The sequence below is a fragment of the Scyliorhinus canicula genome, chromosome 12 (genome assembly GCF_902713615.1).
Source record: "Scyliorhinus canicula chromosome 12, sScyCan1.1, whole genome shotgun sequence".
Taxonomy (NCBI): domain Eukaryota; kingdom Metazoa; phylum Chordata; class Chondrichthyes; order Carcharhiniformes; family Scyliorhinidae; genus Scyliorhinus; species Scyliorhinus canicula.
In genome coordinates, this window is record NC_052157.1 from 74,783,823 (window position 1) to 74,801,429 (window position 17,607).

A 17,607-nucleotide genomic window follows, 5' to 3' on the forward strand; every position below is an offset into this window, starting at 1 on the left:
TGCCACAAAAACAGAAAATACTGGACAACTTCAGCTGGTCTGACAGCATCTTTGGAGGGAAAAGGGCGCTAACATTTCAAGTTTGCCAAAACTTTGACAAAGTCATCCAGACTTGAAACATTAGCTCTCTTTTCTCTCCACAGATGCTGAGGTTGTCCAGTATTTTCTGTTTTTATTTTGGATTCCAGCATCTGCAGTAATTTGCTTTTGTCAGCTTGTGCCTGCCTTCTGTCTCATGTGAACTCACAGCTCATCCTCATCCTCCTCTCTAGCCTGATGTTCAAGATGCAGATGATGCACCCAAAGATTGCTTTCCCACCCACTCCACTCACCTCATTAAATCTTCCCCTTTCAAATTTCTGCTTTCAAACCTCCAAAAGAAAACTGTCACCTGTTTGGCCAGATCAGACCAAGGAGAAACAGGAGAGCAACAGCACAGCATCCTAGAAGAGGCTCTGTACTTCAAAAGGCCTATTATGGATGTTGCTGCTCAGCCGCCATGCATGAGTTAAGAGAATGTGGACTCAGGACAAGCGGAAGAATGGATTGTGAGCTGGTTACGAGACGGAAAGTGGGTAAAGGGTAGTTATTCAGGATGGGAGTAGGTGGAAAATGGTGTTCCACAGGATCAGTCCTAGGATCAGCTGTTCACAGTTTACATTAAAGATGTGGACTTTGGAATTGTAAACATAGGGCGCGATTCTCCGATGCCGCGCCGGAGCAACCTCGCCGTCGTGAACTCCGTCGAGTTTCACGACGCCACAAAACGGCCCCGATCGCGACCGATTCTGGCCCTGGGAATGGGCTAGCATCGGGGCCGTGCGGAACACGGGAGGCGTGTCGTAAAATGCACCTCCCACCCAGCATTAATGTAGCCTATATCTGAACGCCCTCATGATACCCGCCTAATTGTGATCCTCTATCCATGCCCCCCCCCCCAAACAGGACAAGACTGCGCACAACAACCGGGAGCGTAATAGAACCGGAGGGGGTTCGCCCGTGCTGCACCCCCTAACAGTCTTTGAGCAGAGGGCACTGGACCTCGCTGGGGATCCACCACCCGGGAGGTTGCACAATGCGAGGTTGGAGGCGCAGAAGCAAGTGAGACAACCCTGCATCCCCCCCCCCCCCCCCAGCCCATCCTCTCTACCCTCACACTCTGCCCACTGGACCACCCATCCTCTCTCCCCTCACACTCTGCCCACTGGATCACTCATCCTCTCTCCCCTCATACTCTGCCCACTGGACCACCCATCCTCTCTCCCCTCACACTCTGCCCACTGCACTACCCATCCTCTCTCCCCTCACACTCTGCCCACTGGACCACTGTACACCCGGCCGAGCGTGTCTAACTAACCCCGTATCCCCAGGGCCAGCTGACGAACGTCCAGGGCCGTCTTGTGCCACATAGAGCCGACCATCCGCAACGACACCCGCACCTAGGGTCGCACGCCAGAGGGTGGCAGGAGGTCGGCCAGGAGGGCCATCCTCTAAATCCTGGACTCTGGAGGGGGACGTACAGAGGACGGACAGCGACGACTATCATGGATGTGCGTTGCCGAAGGTCGTGACAGGGACAGGACGGGGTCTGTGGACCTAGACGCACAGAGGACAGCCACGCAGTCAACGGACTCACCTGCTTATTTTTGAAAACCCACCATTATTCTTAGAATTCCCCCTATACCAAAAAAGGGCCGACATTCTAAATGGTGAACAGGGATTCTCACTCCCTGACTCTGATGCAGGCTTCGGTGGGTGCTATTCAGGTCAAACTATATTTTCAAGTTATTCCCCTGTATAACCCATACCTTCACCGAAGATTTTATCTACTTACCACTTAGTAGCATCGATGTCCTAGGTCCTGCATTGCTAAGTAAGTAAAGTAGACTTTAGGAATAACCACTATTTCAGGTAAATTAAGTTATTTTAGTATTATATTTTTTCTTTTAAAAGTTGCAATACTTTCTTTGCAGAAAGGTCAAACGATCTTGCTTCTGGATCCTGCTGGTTAGTTGAAGGGACCTTCAGGCCCACCTTGACAATCAATCTTCTTTAAAGTCTGGTCTTCTTGAGATGTATTCGCTGGTTAGCTTGGTTGCTGTGTCTTGTCGATCCATTTACTGAGCTATGAGAGCTGGCTCTGCTAGCTATCTCTCAGCTGACTCTGACTAAATTCTAGTCTTCCTTAGATGTATAGCTGTTTAAGCTCGGCTGCTTGTCTTGTCTTTCCCATGACTGAGCTGTGAAAGCTGAATATGCTTCTCTCCTCTCTTCTATCTCTGAATTCTCCTATGCTTCTGCTTCTGCTCCCTGGGTTTATATTCTCTTTCTAATAATTATTAAGTTTTTATTACCTTATTGTCAATTAACTTATTTCACTTTGTTAAAAAGTATCTTTGATCTAAACATTCTAATACAACTAAGTATTCATTTTGGGCATAACCTCACCTCTCAGATCTGATTACATTGTCCTTTGTGATGTTCAAAGTTCCTTTGTGATATTCAAAATGCTTTGGTTTCAAGAGGTGTTACTTTTAATTCCTGTGATTTCTATAGTTTAATTTTCCAATTGTCCCCAGCTCATAACTTTGCCTTTGATTTTGACTTTAAATTATGTTTCTCGTAGACAGGTTGTCTCCAATTTTCTTTCATTTACTTGATATTAGTAGAATTTCACACTTAGAATTGACACCTAATACAACTGAACCTCATCTTTTCCTTTCCAGCTGTTTACTAAGAGAGTTAATTTCAATGAAGGTGTGAAACATTGCTTTTAGCTGTATGCTAAAATCCACTTAGTTATGACTTGAAAGACCTGCCTGTTTTAAACATTTGTCACTTAATTCAACTGAAACCCACATCCATGCTTTTCCAAATGCTTACTAAGATAGTTACTTTCAATGAAGGTGTGAGCCATTGTTTTAGCTTAATACAAGAATCCTGTGTGTTTGCTAAGCCTGCTTGAGAGAAAGAATCTGCATTTTATAATCCTGCTCTTTGCAGCTGCTATTAACCCTTCGTGGGATCTTTCCCTGTATCCTCTCAGATTTATCTCAGACCACATATTGCCAGACTTCCATGTTTCAAATGACACATTTTTCTGTATTTTCAACAACACCCTGTCTTGACATTTGAAACGTAACTATATCATTTGGTTAATTATCCCCCATCTAATTGTACTGACTAAAATTTTTCCCCGATCTTTGTCATTTGTATGTATGTTGTGATTGTAAATTGTGCACTGAAATCAATTTATAAATGTATCTATATCACAAACCAGTGTCGATAAGAGTCTTTGTCCAATTACATGAACCATAGCTGCAGCCGCTCAGGAAGGTAACACAATCGCTATCCCGTGTGTTCCACTACCTACAAAGCATTTTACTTCCTTGGGGTAGCAGCACCATAAAAGCTTCCCCATGTCCCTTAGAAACAGCACACAACTCAGTCCATCAGTAACCAAAAAGATATTTTGTCCATCACTGGCTGTTATGTGTCCCATTTTTCCGTCATCCAAATTGCTTTCCGTTTCTGATTGGAATGGTAAATTATGATATCATGTACCACCCACTGATTCCATTGCTTCATTAATTTAAAAGGTTCAATTGAACCTGCTTCTATCTCTGACTTCTCCACATTAATGTCTAACATTGTCCTGAACCATGTATATGTCTGCCAACCCCTGGTTTACATGAGAGAATATCTTTCTGACAAATTTTCTTCAAATCCTTTTTGTCTGTTATCATTTCCCACTACAACATGAAAGTGTATATTTTCCATTATAACATTTGCAAAACCACATCGAACTGTTTCTTTTTCCAAATAAATTCTCCCTGTTGTTAAATATACAAAAAAAAATTAAGTCTTATCCTAACACATTACTCATCACCTAACCACACAAATAGACCGTGTGTTACAACTTCACATATTTGCAACTGTTATCACAATTTCAATTACTAAAAATAATGTACAATATCGACACATCCCTTTGTGGCTGTGGGACCAATAGTCATTACATACTAAATATGGCGTATAAACAACATCAACATTATTTGTGGTGTTCTATGCAGTTAAATCAAGAAAACACACTAAACTACCACTATTTCCCCTCTATTAAAACATTCACACATCTTAGAAATGCTGATCAAGTTATTGAATAGCACACATACCCCCATTATCATATATAGCAGCCCCTACCAATTTACATGACATTTCATCTTTAATACTATTACAGCTCTTCAATGCAATATTTGTTTGCTGCATTGGTAACAATTTTCCCGCCGTGGCATCAAGCTACAACAATTCTTAAACGATTGTCATTTATCATGTTGGGGTTCCTCGTCAGTCGCTGCTGTCTGCCAAGACCCTTAATAATTTCCTGCACACAGCTGACTGCTTCCGAGTAAAAACTTCTTTATCTGTTTATTCTGAGACCAACACGCCCGCCGAGCAGCCTGGCTCATCAAGGCCGGGTCGGCCCAGGAGACGAGTTCCGACGGGGAACCATGCCGCGGGGCGTGATTCTCAGCAGTCCGCCTCCACTCCCGCTGTACAATCGGGGGATTCACCTAGACGTAGTGGTAGGGCCCGTAAGGCAAGGAAGTTGGACACATAGTAAGTTGGCACGGGTGTAGGGCACAGTTTAGTTGTGGGGGCTAGGGCATCTGTATATAACCTTCACTATTAAACTCACTGTTGCACCTAACTTGTAAGACTCTGTGCTATGTCCGGTGCCATGGGACTCCTGATGGTGACCGACTCTCGCTGGGGTTGACGAGCGGTTAAACGTCGGTGCCGGGTGTGCAGTCCCTTTCACCCCACCACCTCCCACAGTCGGACACCATAGTCCTCGGCACTCCGACGCCAGCTACCCCACATGGGCACGTGATGGAGTGTCCCTGACGAACGCAGCGACCACCGAAATGGATGGTTCAGCTATTGCCATGAGTCAGACTTTGCCTAACGATTCTGAGCCCACACCTCATCGCAGATCGGGCTGTCATCATTCAACATGGCACTGATCATACCCGCTGACACAGTCATCAATGGAGTGCTATACCGTAGTGCCGCAGTGGTAAGGTGATGTTGAATTGGAGCAGTGCACGCGGAGCGGGGATGCGGGGGCGGGGAGGGTGTTGGTGGGGGTTGTGTGCTGTCCGTGTGCACGACTGACGATGCAAGTGGTACTGTTCAGCGATCCCCTCCCACCCGATGCGCGAACCTTGCGGACACCAACGCGTTGCGTGCCCGCTGTCCTCGACGGCTGCCGTTGTGCAGCCTCCTGGACATTACCAGCAACCGGGTCGTGTCTGTGTCCTGCGCCCCATGCCCCACCATGCTTCATGCAATCCTCCTACTACTCATCGTCCTACTCTTCATTAGCGGTAGCACCGCTGCCATCGGCTTCACCCTCCGACTCCTCCACCAGGGAATCTCCCCTCTGCATAACAATGTTGTGCAGCGCACAGCATACCACAACTATGCGACCGACCCTGTCGGGCCGGTACTGCAGGGCCCTTCTGGAGCAGTCCAGGCATCTGAATCTCATCTTCAGCAGGCCGAAGCACCGCTCCAACACACCCCTGGTTGCTGTATAGGCCTCGTTATATAGGGTCTCTGCGTTGGTCTGAGGCCTCCGTATCGGCGTCATCAGCCATGACCTCAACGGATAACTCCTGTCGCCCAGCAACCAGCCCCTCAACCGGGGGGGGCGTCCCTCGAACATTGCGGGGATGAACGACTGCGCAAGAATGTAGGCGTCATGCACACTTCTGGGGAACCTTGCGCACACATGCATGATACTCATGTGGGGGCCGCAAACCCCCTGGATGTTCATGGAGTGTCCCTGACGAACGCAGCGACCACCGACCTTCCTGTTAATGAACACTTCCCTGTTGCCTGCAGGCGGGCGCATGGGGACGTGAACACCATCGATCACTCCCTGGACCATCGGTATCCCGGCCACCTTGGCGAATCTACGGGCACGTGTTTCCTGATGTGCTCGGTCCTCGGGGAATGTAATGTAACGGTCCGCGATGGCGAACAGGGCTTCGGTCACGTCCCGGATGCACTGTGGACCGATGCCTGTGATATCCCAGATAGGTCCCCGCTCGGAGCCTGGAAGGAACCGGTAGTGTAGAAGTTCAGGGCCACCGTCACCTTGACGGTAACCGGTATAGCGTGTCCTCCTCCCGTTCCACGTGGGGCGAGATGCGCCACGAGGTGACAGATATGTGCGACCGTCTCCCTGCTGAACGGTTGTCTCCTCCTGCATGCGAGGTCCGGTAGGGCTTCGAACAACATTCAGTCACGGTACACCCAAAGCTTTGATGGCCGCCTGTGGCTCCCTGGCTCCACCATCAGTGGCTCCTCCTCGTCCTCCCCCCCTCCCCCTACCCCCCAGCCACTTCGACATCAGTGCCCACATCCTGTGCCTTCCTCAGCGTTTGGGTTTCAATGTTCCCCTCAGCATCCCCCTGAGCATACCGGCCATGAGCGCCTGCGGCCTGCGCGGCAATGACGGGCCACTCCGCGGCCGTCCCCTCTGCTGCAGCAGCAGCCCCTGCATCTGCATCCACTGTGGGCTGTCGCTTTCGATGCTGCTGGATGGCCAACTGCAGTGCAGCGGCCCCAACTACTGCGGTGAACATCGCTGTCTGGTTGGCATACATGGTGACCTACAGAAGGGTCATGGGGGGCAGATAAATGACATGTTACACGGAGGTTCTTCGACACCTCAGCAGCCAGCTGCCATGGGATACCTGTGTGCCCCGGTGGCCTGGTCGCGCTGCTGACAAACGGCCAGCCTAACCCCTGGTCACTGTCTGCGTCCAACAGTCAGTTAACAACGTCCTCCTCACCGGTGCATCAGTGGGATCTGCCCATCAGCCACACGACAACCTGCGGGCGTGTCCTCGTCACCGTCCTGCCATGGAAGGGTGGCTGACATGTGGCATCCGCGGATGGACGACCCCTTCCACTCCCTCTCCCCCCTCCCACCTCCACTTCCTCCCTCTCCACTCTCCCACCTCCACTCACACCCTCTCCCCCCACCTCCACTCCCTCCCTCTCCCACCCACCTCCACTTCCTCCCACTCCCACCTCTACTCCCTCCCTCTCCCCCTCCCACCTCCATTCCCTCCCTCCCCCTCCCACCTCCACTCCCTCCCTCTCCCACCCACCACTCCCTCCCACTCCCACTCCCACCTCCACTCCCTCCCTCTCCCCCTCCCACCTCCATTCCCTCCCTCTCCCCCCTCCCACCTCCACTCCCTCCCTCTCCCCCTCCCACCTCCACTCCCTCCCTCTCCCCCCTCCCACCTCCACTGCCTCCCTCTCCCCCCTCCCACCCCACTCTGTCCCCCCCTCCCACCTCACTCCCTCCCACGCCCCCCCCCACCCCTCGTTGGCTGCAGCGTTCGCAGGGAAGCCTTCCCCAGTCTGCGGAGACTCCGGGACAGTCCACTCACCTCCTCAGCGCTCAACGTCTTCTAGCACGTGAATTAGGGTCACGTCGTTGGGACTTCGGCCCATCCGGCCCGGAGAATAGCGGGGGTACCGGAGAATCGCGACTTTGGGTGCCTCGGGCGATTCTCCGGCTTGCGGGACCGATTTTGCCTGTTGGGAGAATTGCGGGAGTGCATCGGACCGGCGTCATGTGAAAAACTGGCGCGGCCCGCGATTCTCCCAACCGGCATCGGAGAATCGCGCCATAATTTCTAAATTTGCGGCTGACACCAAGTTGGAACGCGCTGCAGTTTGGAATCAATACTGAGGAGGAGCACAACGAATTACAGGACAATAGTAGTCCGTTTGCAACACGGGGACAAACTGACATGAAACGAAAGAGAAAATGCTGGAAAATCTCAGAATTTGTAGGGAGAGAAAAGAGCTAACGTTTCGAGTTTCGAGGGCTGTCTGTCATTAAATTATGTTTTTCATAGCAGTTTTCAAGTAAGCTCATCTAACAGTCCTATACCCGCTGCCACTAACTGTCACTCTGAAGTAGATCCTTTGTGTATTTATTTTTCAAAGCGTGGATTTTTATTTTCCGTTAACTGGTGGTAAAGCTTAACTGATTGACTGACCTTGAGTTTTCGTTCCCTCAGAGATTCTGCAAGATGTGGACCATCTCTGGCTATTTATTCTCCTAACTCTATGATCCTTGCTAGGTCTGTAGTGGTGGGCCTAAGGGGTACAAAAGTTATAGCGATAGTTACGGTATTTTCCTTTTCTTCCATAAACTTAAAATGCATGAGGTCAGGTGTAATCTCTAAGACACAGCCATGAGTTCTGATTAACCCACATTTATCCAACTCTCCCTGTCCCACCGGGCGGTGGCAACGTGAGGAAGATCCTATATATTATCTCTGTGTATAGCATAGGTCTCAATGAGATCGTACCTGTGGGAGGTATTAGCCTGTACTATTCCAAAGCCCTCCAGTTGGTTGTGAGGGTATGGCTGATAGGGATCATCAGGACCATCTGTACCCCCATTATCTCGTCTATTTTACAGTCGGGCATTGCTGAGTATACTCTGGTTACTCCCTTCAGAGTACGATTGTCCAGCGTCCCTTGTCATTGGGTAGCATGGTAGCACAAGTGGATAGCACTGTGGCTTCACAGTGCCAGGGTCCCAGGTTTGATTCCCCGCTGGGTCACTGTCTGTGTGGAGTCTGCATGTTCTCCCAGTATTTGCATGGGTTTCCTCCGGGTGCTCCGGTTTCCTCCCACAGTCCAAAGATGTGCAGGTTAGGTGGATTGGCCATGATAAATTGCCCTTGGTGACCAAAGAGGTTAGGAGGAGTTATTGGGTTACAGGCAGAGGGTGGAAGTGAGGGCTTAAGTGGTTCGGTGCAGACTCGATGGGCCGAATGGTCTCCTTCTGCACTGTATGTTCTAAGTTCTATATTTGGCTAGCTTAGCCAGTTGCAGGCTGTCTATTCAATCAGGCACCTCCCCCCCCCCCTTTAGATCAGATCAAGGTTGTGTCTTAGCTGCTCCTGCCAGAGCCTTCCGGCTGTCTCCCTTTCTTGGTCGTTGAGTTTGTTAATTAATGTTGAATGTCTTAGTGTGTGTACCTAACACTGTTGTCCCATTCAACTCTATATCCAGACCCTCTTCCCCAAGCTGGCTAGACCTTTCTCTGCTTTCCCTAATATCCTCTTCCTTATTCCTGTAAGTAGTTCTACCTTCGCATTTAACCTTTGTTTGTCTAGTGACTTTACCATAGAAGTTTCTGTGTTAAGTCAAGTCACTGCATCATTGATTATGCCTCTTCTAACCCTGTGTAGGTTGTCATGCCCTCAGAATCTAGTGGCACCCGTGTCATTGGCAGCCTGCTTCATAACAACCTTACTTAAAACACTATTTAATTCATATTATAGTACTGGAACATGCAAGAAGTACAGACGCAAGTTGTATACACATCCGATGTCTTTCCCCGAATGTAGCTGCAGCCAAGCATTAAAATAAGCTGTATCATTGGTCCAGTCTCTGGCTGCTGGGATGCACATCCCGTCAATAAAATTATATAAAGCACCATAGTTCATCTAGCTACTTGCATCCTGTGTACGTTGTGAAGTGAAGTGCTTGTAGTTGTTCTGAGATCTGAAGAGCCATCACGAGTTCCCACAGCTGCTACTGCCATGCCAGCCTTTCTTGAATGTTCAACCTAAAAATGTAAAGGAAAAGTGGAAAAGTGTCCTGGTCGTCACCAGGTGTTAGATGTTGTCCTTATAAAGCTTTTCCTGTATGGGCCAAACACGTGTGTTATGCAGGGGTTAATAGTTCTTATATATATATATATATTCCAACCCTTTCATATCTATTTTCCTAATTGTATTGCGTTTGAACCCAACCTTGACGTGCTTTTGTCTGGTTAATTAGCCAGTTTATAATAACTCAACTGTCTTAAATTCCTGAAGCTACTGCAAATATCATGGCACTTGTACTTGTAAAGTTCTGCACTGTATGTTCTATGTTCTAACACCAAAGATCCATTCTGCATGGGACAGAGTGGGTTAACTAATCTGAATATTTCTGACAATTCAAAACTTATGATTTGTAAGTTCCAATAAAAAATACATCTTCAGCTGTTTCGTCTTTTTATTACTTTATCAGAATCCCAGCACATGAGTGTTGGATTACTGCCAAGTTCCTGTTATCAAATGTCTGAGAACAATGAGTTTTTTGGAATATAAATTTGCTTTCAATCAGAGTTATGTGTTTTTCATTTTTAAAAAACAGCTTCACACATTGTCTGAAGTTTTAATTTCCAAGCTAATTTTAAACATTTATTTTAAAATATCAAACACAATAAGTTATTGAATATATGACTGAACCAATTTTGCGCTGTATCGTGGTTCTCTACCAGACGTCATGTTGTCACCACCCTACTTTTGTTTGAACAAGGAACACGATCATGGACATATTTTATTTACCCATCTGTCCTTTACACTTAATTCTGCAATCTCAGAATTAAAACATCTGCGTTGTGTCAGGGAAGTTTTAACCCTGAACTAATGAAACACCAGCTTGGTCATGTGTATTTCAACTATCCTAACTTCCAATGAACACCATAAAACTAATATGTTCTTATTCTTACATTCATGATTTGTACCCTGATTAAAATTCCTTGTGAATCAAAATTACCCTGGAAAATGTCAATGATAGCCTTTGAAAAGAAAAATTTGTGAACTACACTCAAACTATGATCTTTAAATCACAATGTCAGATGACACATCAAAATAAGTTAGGTAAAAATCCTTCGGGAGCCTATTCTAAAATTCCAGATTATAAACCCAAGGTTACTTTCTCAAAAGATAAATCTTAGCAGAGAGATATGAACATTCACAGACCAAACACACATTCTCACAGGTCGCAAATATCAGAGTAAAGAGATAGCAATTTCACAATCGTTTAATTAAAATACTGAACAAAATTGTCCATTCTCCTTCATCATAAAACTGTCTGTGTTATTCCATTTAAGTCAATTTCCACTGATTAATTTTATAGGCATTAGCTATTCTTAGAGACCTACATTTCTTTGTGCAGATGACCTTCTTGCTGAAATGGTTAAATTTTTGTACAGAATCAAAGCAGGCGGAGAACTTGGAATGATGCCATTTGCGTCTTTACGTGATTTCAACCATTATTTATTCTTTCCTTTAATGTTACACAAATTTCTTTCTTGTTCTGCAAACTGAATTCAATTTTCAACGTTCGCTATTGAACCAGTGTTAGAGAGAGATTACTGGATGGTTATTTTTTATTTATTTTTTGCTTCAAATGAATTGAATTACTGCCGAGTTTATCTGTACGGCTAGAAACGATCTGAAGTTATTTTAGACAAGAATCCATTGTTAAGTTTCTACCGTAATCTTGTATTGACTTTACTCCCCATATTTTACCTTGTTTTGGGAGGGGGATTTGTCATCCTCAGATATTTATGAATAAAACTAATTGAACGTTTCAGCCCCTTTCTGATCTTTTGGACTTTATTTGATTTTTTTTCTTTCCTGTCCTTTGGACATGTCTGAACTTCCAGTTGATTTAAAATGTCCATTTCCAGGGAGCCTATTTCTTTTCACTCTCCTTGAGACATTCCAGGACAGTCCTTAGCTGGAATTGTTGGCAGCCAGTTTGCACAATCTGTACTGCCCCTGTCTTTACTTGCTTTATTGCTAAGCTTAAAGGAGTGTGAGCTCAATTCCTTGAAACTAGCCTGTTTTCCAAACGGTGTGAAGGCTTAATTTCAGTCATTTGTTCTTCTAACTGGTGAACTAAGATGACTCCTGCTTTATTTGTCACTTCTGTGTATCTCACCATTTTCTCTGTTCTACAGGGGGCTGCGTCGGGATCCCACCCACCTTTGATCATTGTTTTTTTATAACCACAGTATTTTGCTCTTACCCGAACGCCAGACTCATGGATCCCCGGGGGATCCCAGAAAAGTGGCCTTGTGCCCCTCTTTTCTTTTCCATGATGTGTTAACCGTGTCACCTCTATCACCCATGTATCCGGTATGCCTAGGAAACTGTGCTCAGAGGCTTTACCTATCGGCCACTCCCGTAGGGTGATGGTCCTGCTTGGCACTGTGTCACGATAAATTTTGCAACCCGTTATTCACTCAACAGTCTGTGCGTCTCGAATTCCCAACTATCTCTGGCCGTCACGTGAGAGCTCAATTGCCCCCTTAATTCAGGCTCAGCATGGGTCCTCGAGCAGCCAATTAGTACTAAAGAAAATGGTGTAGCGGACAAACAAAACAAAACCAAAAAAAATAAATTTTTAATCTGAGTCTTTTACTCACTTGGCCTTGATACCAGATTCGTTGGATATTACCTCACCGTCCGTCTGCCTCGCTGAGTGACTCTAATTTCTGGCTGTCAAAGGTTTGACTACTCGCCTCATCCACCGGCTCGAGCGGCATCCGGCTCAGCAACATCCCGCCAGACTATGCCAAATGTTAGGGGTGAAAAGATTCATGCGAAGGCCTGAGTATGAGTAAAAAATAGCAGTTTATTATGTCAGAATTCTAGGAGAGGAGGTCAGACTACGCAGCCTTTGACAGCACCTTCTCTCACTTGAGCTAAAGCTCACACGGGTTAATATACAGATTCAAGGGGCGGAATTAGTTTGTATTTTCATTTACAGACAATCAATCAACTATATTCGTGTCACATATATGGTTAAAGTGGGTGTTGTCTTACCCGCCCCTCACTTCATACAGAAGTCATTCAAAACTAACATAACATAACAAAACAGAGGTAAAAAAACCAACATAAGTGTACTTTACCTGAATGCTCGTAGTATTCGGAATAAAGTAAATGAGTTGGTGGCACAAATCATCGTAAATGACTATGATTTAGTGGCCATTACTGAAACATGGTTAAAGGATGGTCACGACTGGGAGTTAAATATCCGAGGGTATCAAACTATTCGGAATGACAGAGTGGATGGTAAGGGAGGTGGTGTTGCTCTGTTATTTAAGGATGACATCCGGGCAATAGTAAGGGATGACATCGGTGCTATGGAGGATAAGGTTGAATCCATTTGGGTGGAAATCAGGAATAGTAAGGCGAAAAAGTCACTGATAGGAGTAGTCTATCGGCCACCAAATAGTAACGAGATGGTGGGGCAGGCAATAAACAAAGAAATAACTGATGCATGTAGAAATGGTACAGCAGTTATCATGGGGGATTTTAATGTACATGTCGATTGGCTTAACCAGGTCGGTCAAGGCAACCGTGAGGAGGAGTTTATAGAATGTATCCGCGATAGTTTCCTAGAACAGTATGTAATGGAACCTACGAGGGAACAAGCGGTCCTAGATCTTGTCCTGTGTAATGAGACAGGATTGATTCATGATCTCATAGTTAGGGATCCTCTCGGAAGGAGCGATCACAATATGGTGGAATTTAAAATACAGATGGAGGGTGAGAAAGTAAAATCAAATACTAGTGTTTTGTGTTTAAACAAAGGAGATTACAAGGGGATGAGAGAAGAACTAGCTAAGGTAGACTGGGAGCTAAGACTTTATGGTGGAACAGTTGAGGAACAGTGGAGAACCTTCCAAGCGATTTTTCACAGTGCTCAGCAAAGGTTTATACCAACAAAAAGGAAGGACGGAAGAAAGAGGGAAAATCGACCGTGGATATCTAAGGAAATAAGGGAGAGTATCAAATTGAAGGAAAAAGCATATAAAGTGGCAAAGATTGCTGGGAGATTAGAGGACTGGGAAATATTTAAGGGGCAACAGAAAGCTACTAAAAAAGCTATAAAGAAGAGTAAGATAGAGTATGAGAGTAAACTTGCTCAGAATATAAAAACAGACATTAAAAGTATTTACAAATATATAAGACAAAAAAGAGTGGCTAAGGTAAATATCGGTCCATTAGAGGATGAGAAGGGAGTTTTAATAATGGGAAATGAGGAAATGGCTGAGGAACTGAACAGGTTTTTTGGGTCGGTCTTCACAGTGGAAGACACAAATAACATGCCAGCGACTGATAGAAATGAGGCTATGACAGGTGAGGACCTTGAGAGGATTGTTATCACTAAGGAGGGAGTGATGGGCAAGCTAATGGGGCTAAAGGTAGACAAGTCTCCTGGCCCTGATGGAATGCATCCCAGAGTGCTAAAAGAGATGGCTAGGGAAATTGCAGATGCACTAGTGATAATTTACCGAAATTCACTAGACTCTGGGGTGGTCCCGGTGGATTGGAAATTAGCAAACGTGACGCCACTGTTTAAAAAAGGAGGTAGGCAGAAAGCAGGAAATTATAGGCCAGTGAGTTTAACTTCGGTAATAGGGAAGATGCTGGAATCTATCATCAAGGAAGAAATTGCGAGGCATCTGGATAGAAATTGTCCTATTGGGCAGACACAGCATGGGTTCGTAAAAGGCAGGTCATGCCTAACTAATTTAGTGGAATTTTTTGAGGACATTACCAGTGCAGTAGATAACGGGGAGCCGATGGATGTGGTATATCTGGATTTCCAGAAAGCCTTTGACAAGGTGCCACACAAAAGGTTGCTGCATAAGATAAAGATGCATGGCATTAAGGGTAAAGTAGTAGCATGGATAGAGGATTGGTTAATTAAAAGGAAGCAAAGAGTTGGGATAAATGGGTGTTTCTCTGGTTGGCAGTCAGTGGCTAGTGGTGTCCCTCAGGGATCCGTGTTGGGCCCACAATTGTTCACAATTTACATTGATGATTTGGAGTTGGGGACCAAGGGCAATGTGTCCAAGTTTGCAGATGACACTAAGATGAGTGGTAAAGCGAAAAGTGCAGAGGATACTGGAAGTCTGCAGAGGGATTTGGATAGGTTAAGTGAATGGGCTCGGGTCTGGCAGATGGAATACAATGTTGAAAAATGTGAGGTTATCCATTTTGGTAGGAATAACAGCAAACGGGATTATTATTTAAACGATAAAATATTAAAGCATGCCGCTGTTCAGAGAGACTTGGGTGTGCTAGTGCATGAGTCACAGAAGGTTGGTTTACAAGTGCAACAGGTGATTAAGAAGGCAAATGGAATTTTGTCCTTCATTGCTAGAGGGATGGAGTTTAAGACTAGGGAGGTTATGTTGCAATTGTATAAGGTGTTAGTGCGGCCACACCTGGAGTATTGTGTTCAGTTTTGGTCTCCTTACTTGAGAAAGGATGTACTGGCGCTGGAGGGTGTGCAGAGGAGATTCACTAGGTTAATCCCAGAGCTGAAGGGGTTGGATTATGAGGAGAGGTTGAGTAGACTGGGACTGTACTCGTTGGAATTTAGAAGGATGAGGGGGGATCTTATAGAAACATTTAAAATTATGAAGGGAATAGATAGGATAGATGCGGGCAGGTTGTTTCCACTGGCGGGTGACAGCAGAACTAGGGGGCATAGCCTCAAAATAAGGGGAAGTAGATTTAGAACTGAGTTTAGGAGGAACTTCTTCACCCAAAGGGTTGTGAATCTATGGAATTCCTTGCCCAGTGAAGCAGTTGAGGCTCCTTCATTACATGTTTTTAAGGTAAAGATAGATAGTTTTTTGAAGAATATAGGGATTAAGGGTTATGGTGTTCGGGCCAGAAAGTGGAGCTGAGTCCACAAAAGATCAGCCATGATCTAATTGAATGGCGGAGCAGGCTCGAGGGGCCAGATGGCCTACTCCTGCTCCTAGTTCTTATGTTCTTATGTAATGATGTATCCCGTCTACAGCTATATACCTTGAGCTTATCAAGGATGCATTGCATGTCTTGTTCTGTGAAGCTGTTATCAGCATCTGTTGGGACACTCTCTATACATACCCACGCTTGGGTCTCATGAGACAATTTACAGGGAATGTGGCTTGTTCAGCCATTTTGTGTCATTAATATCACAAAATAGCTAACAGCCATTTTGTGTCTTTTCTGATATTAACAGCATTGTGTATACACTATCTATTTCTACAAATTGCCTCTTCTAAACAGGCATCTAAGCCATTGATTACCTTTTGTTTCATCAGAACTATTCAAAAGTAACATAGGAGCACAAATGTAGTTGCAGGGCCAGCTATAATTTGTATCATAGTCCAGTACAACAAAATGCCTTCCAACAACGACCGATGGAGAAGTCATTTGTTATGTGAGCTAAGGTAACTATGTTGCTCATTCTGGGTGAGTGTTCTTTACACTCAATTGGCTCTGTTTTATTCCTTAGCTCTAGAGTCGCCAGGTATCCTTATGATACCGCCACAAGATTCAAGCTCAAGTTCAGACCAATGACTCAGTACACCAGTTAGTAAGTTCAAAACAAGACACGTTTATTAAAACACAGTTATTTACTACTCATGCATATAGCACTAAAAGACTAGCCTATTCCTACCACTAACAGGCCAATACCGATCTGGAATAAGGGAACTGCCGGATCAGGGAACAATGGCCTCTTGCTTTGTCCTGGATCCGCAGGCTTCCAGTTGGTGTGGACTAAAGGGGTCAGGAGTGTCTACTCTCGTAGCGTGCGTTGTATGACACTTACTTGATGGCGGCTGCTGACCAGGCCTCTCCTTCTCAAGGTCTTCTGCTGCAAAGGTGTTCTGCTGGGAGGGCCGGCTGGTCAAGAAGAAAGAATCAGTCCTGGGACCTGACTTTTATAGGTCCTAGGGGCTTCGCGCCCTTCTGGGTGGACCCTCTATAAACTTGCAATCGATTGGGTCTCTTCCCAATCGATTGATTTGAATATCCCCAATAACGGGGCTGTTCCTCGATCACTGGGCGGTTCTTTCCACCTTATTTGTGTCCTTTGTTTCAGACTCCACTGGCGCCGGGATGTCTGACCTTCTATAGAATGTGTCCATTGTGCATGGGAATCACCGGGAATCGCTCACTTCATATGCGCAGCTCGTTAGTTACAATGCTGTCTGGTTTCTTTAGCAGCTAGAATACAGGGGATTCTGCAAACTGCTTGTCTCTTTACCACTGTCCATTTTTTCCTGTAACCTTTGCGTTCTTCTATTTTGTGTGAGTAACTGGCCAACCCAGGTGGCTACACTCCCTCCTTGTGAGCCTAACGCGAAAGCGTGAAGGATCACCTAAGTACGGTGTCTGTGTTCCCTGACCTCAGCGAGTTTCATGGCCTCTGCACTTTCCTCAACTATGCAGAATTGTTTTTACCTACAATCTCTATTTGCCGCTATGTCATAGGGGACATGCATTACTCGGGAACCTCTGACTATCCTTGATAAACTATACTCACTCAAACATTTTAAAACATTCTAACTCTCTAACCTTACAAACAATGGGCGGCATTCTCCCCTACCCGGCGTGACGGAGGGTCCCGGAGTAGGGGAGTGGCGCCAATCACTCAGGGGTCGTGCCTCCCCAAAGGTGGGGAATTCTCCCCACCTTTGGGGGCCAGCCCCGCGCCGGAGCGGTTGCCACCAGAAGACCGGCGCAAAATACCGGCAGCGGGGCTGGCCGAAAGGTTTTCGCCGGTCCGCTGACGTCACTGCCGGCGCATGCGCGATGTGGGGTTCTCTTCCGCTACAGCCATGGTGGAGGCCGTGGCGGCCGCGGAAGAAAATAGAGCAGCCAGGGCACTGGCCCGGACTCTGAGGGGGGGGCCCGATCACGGGCC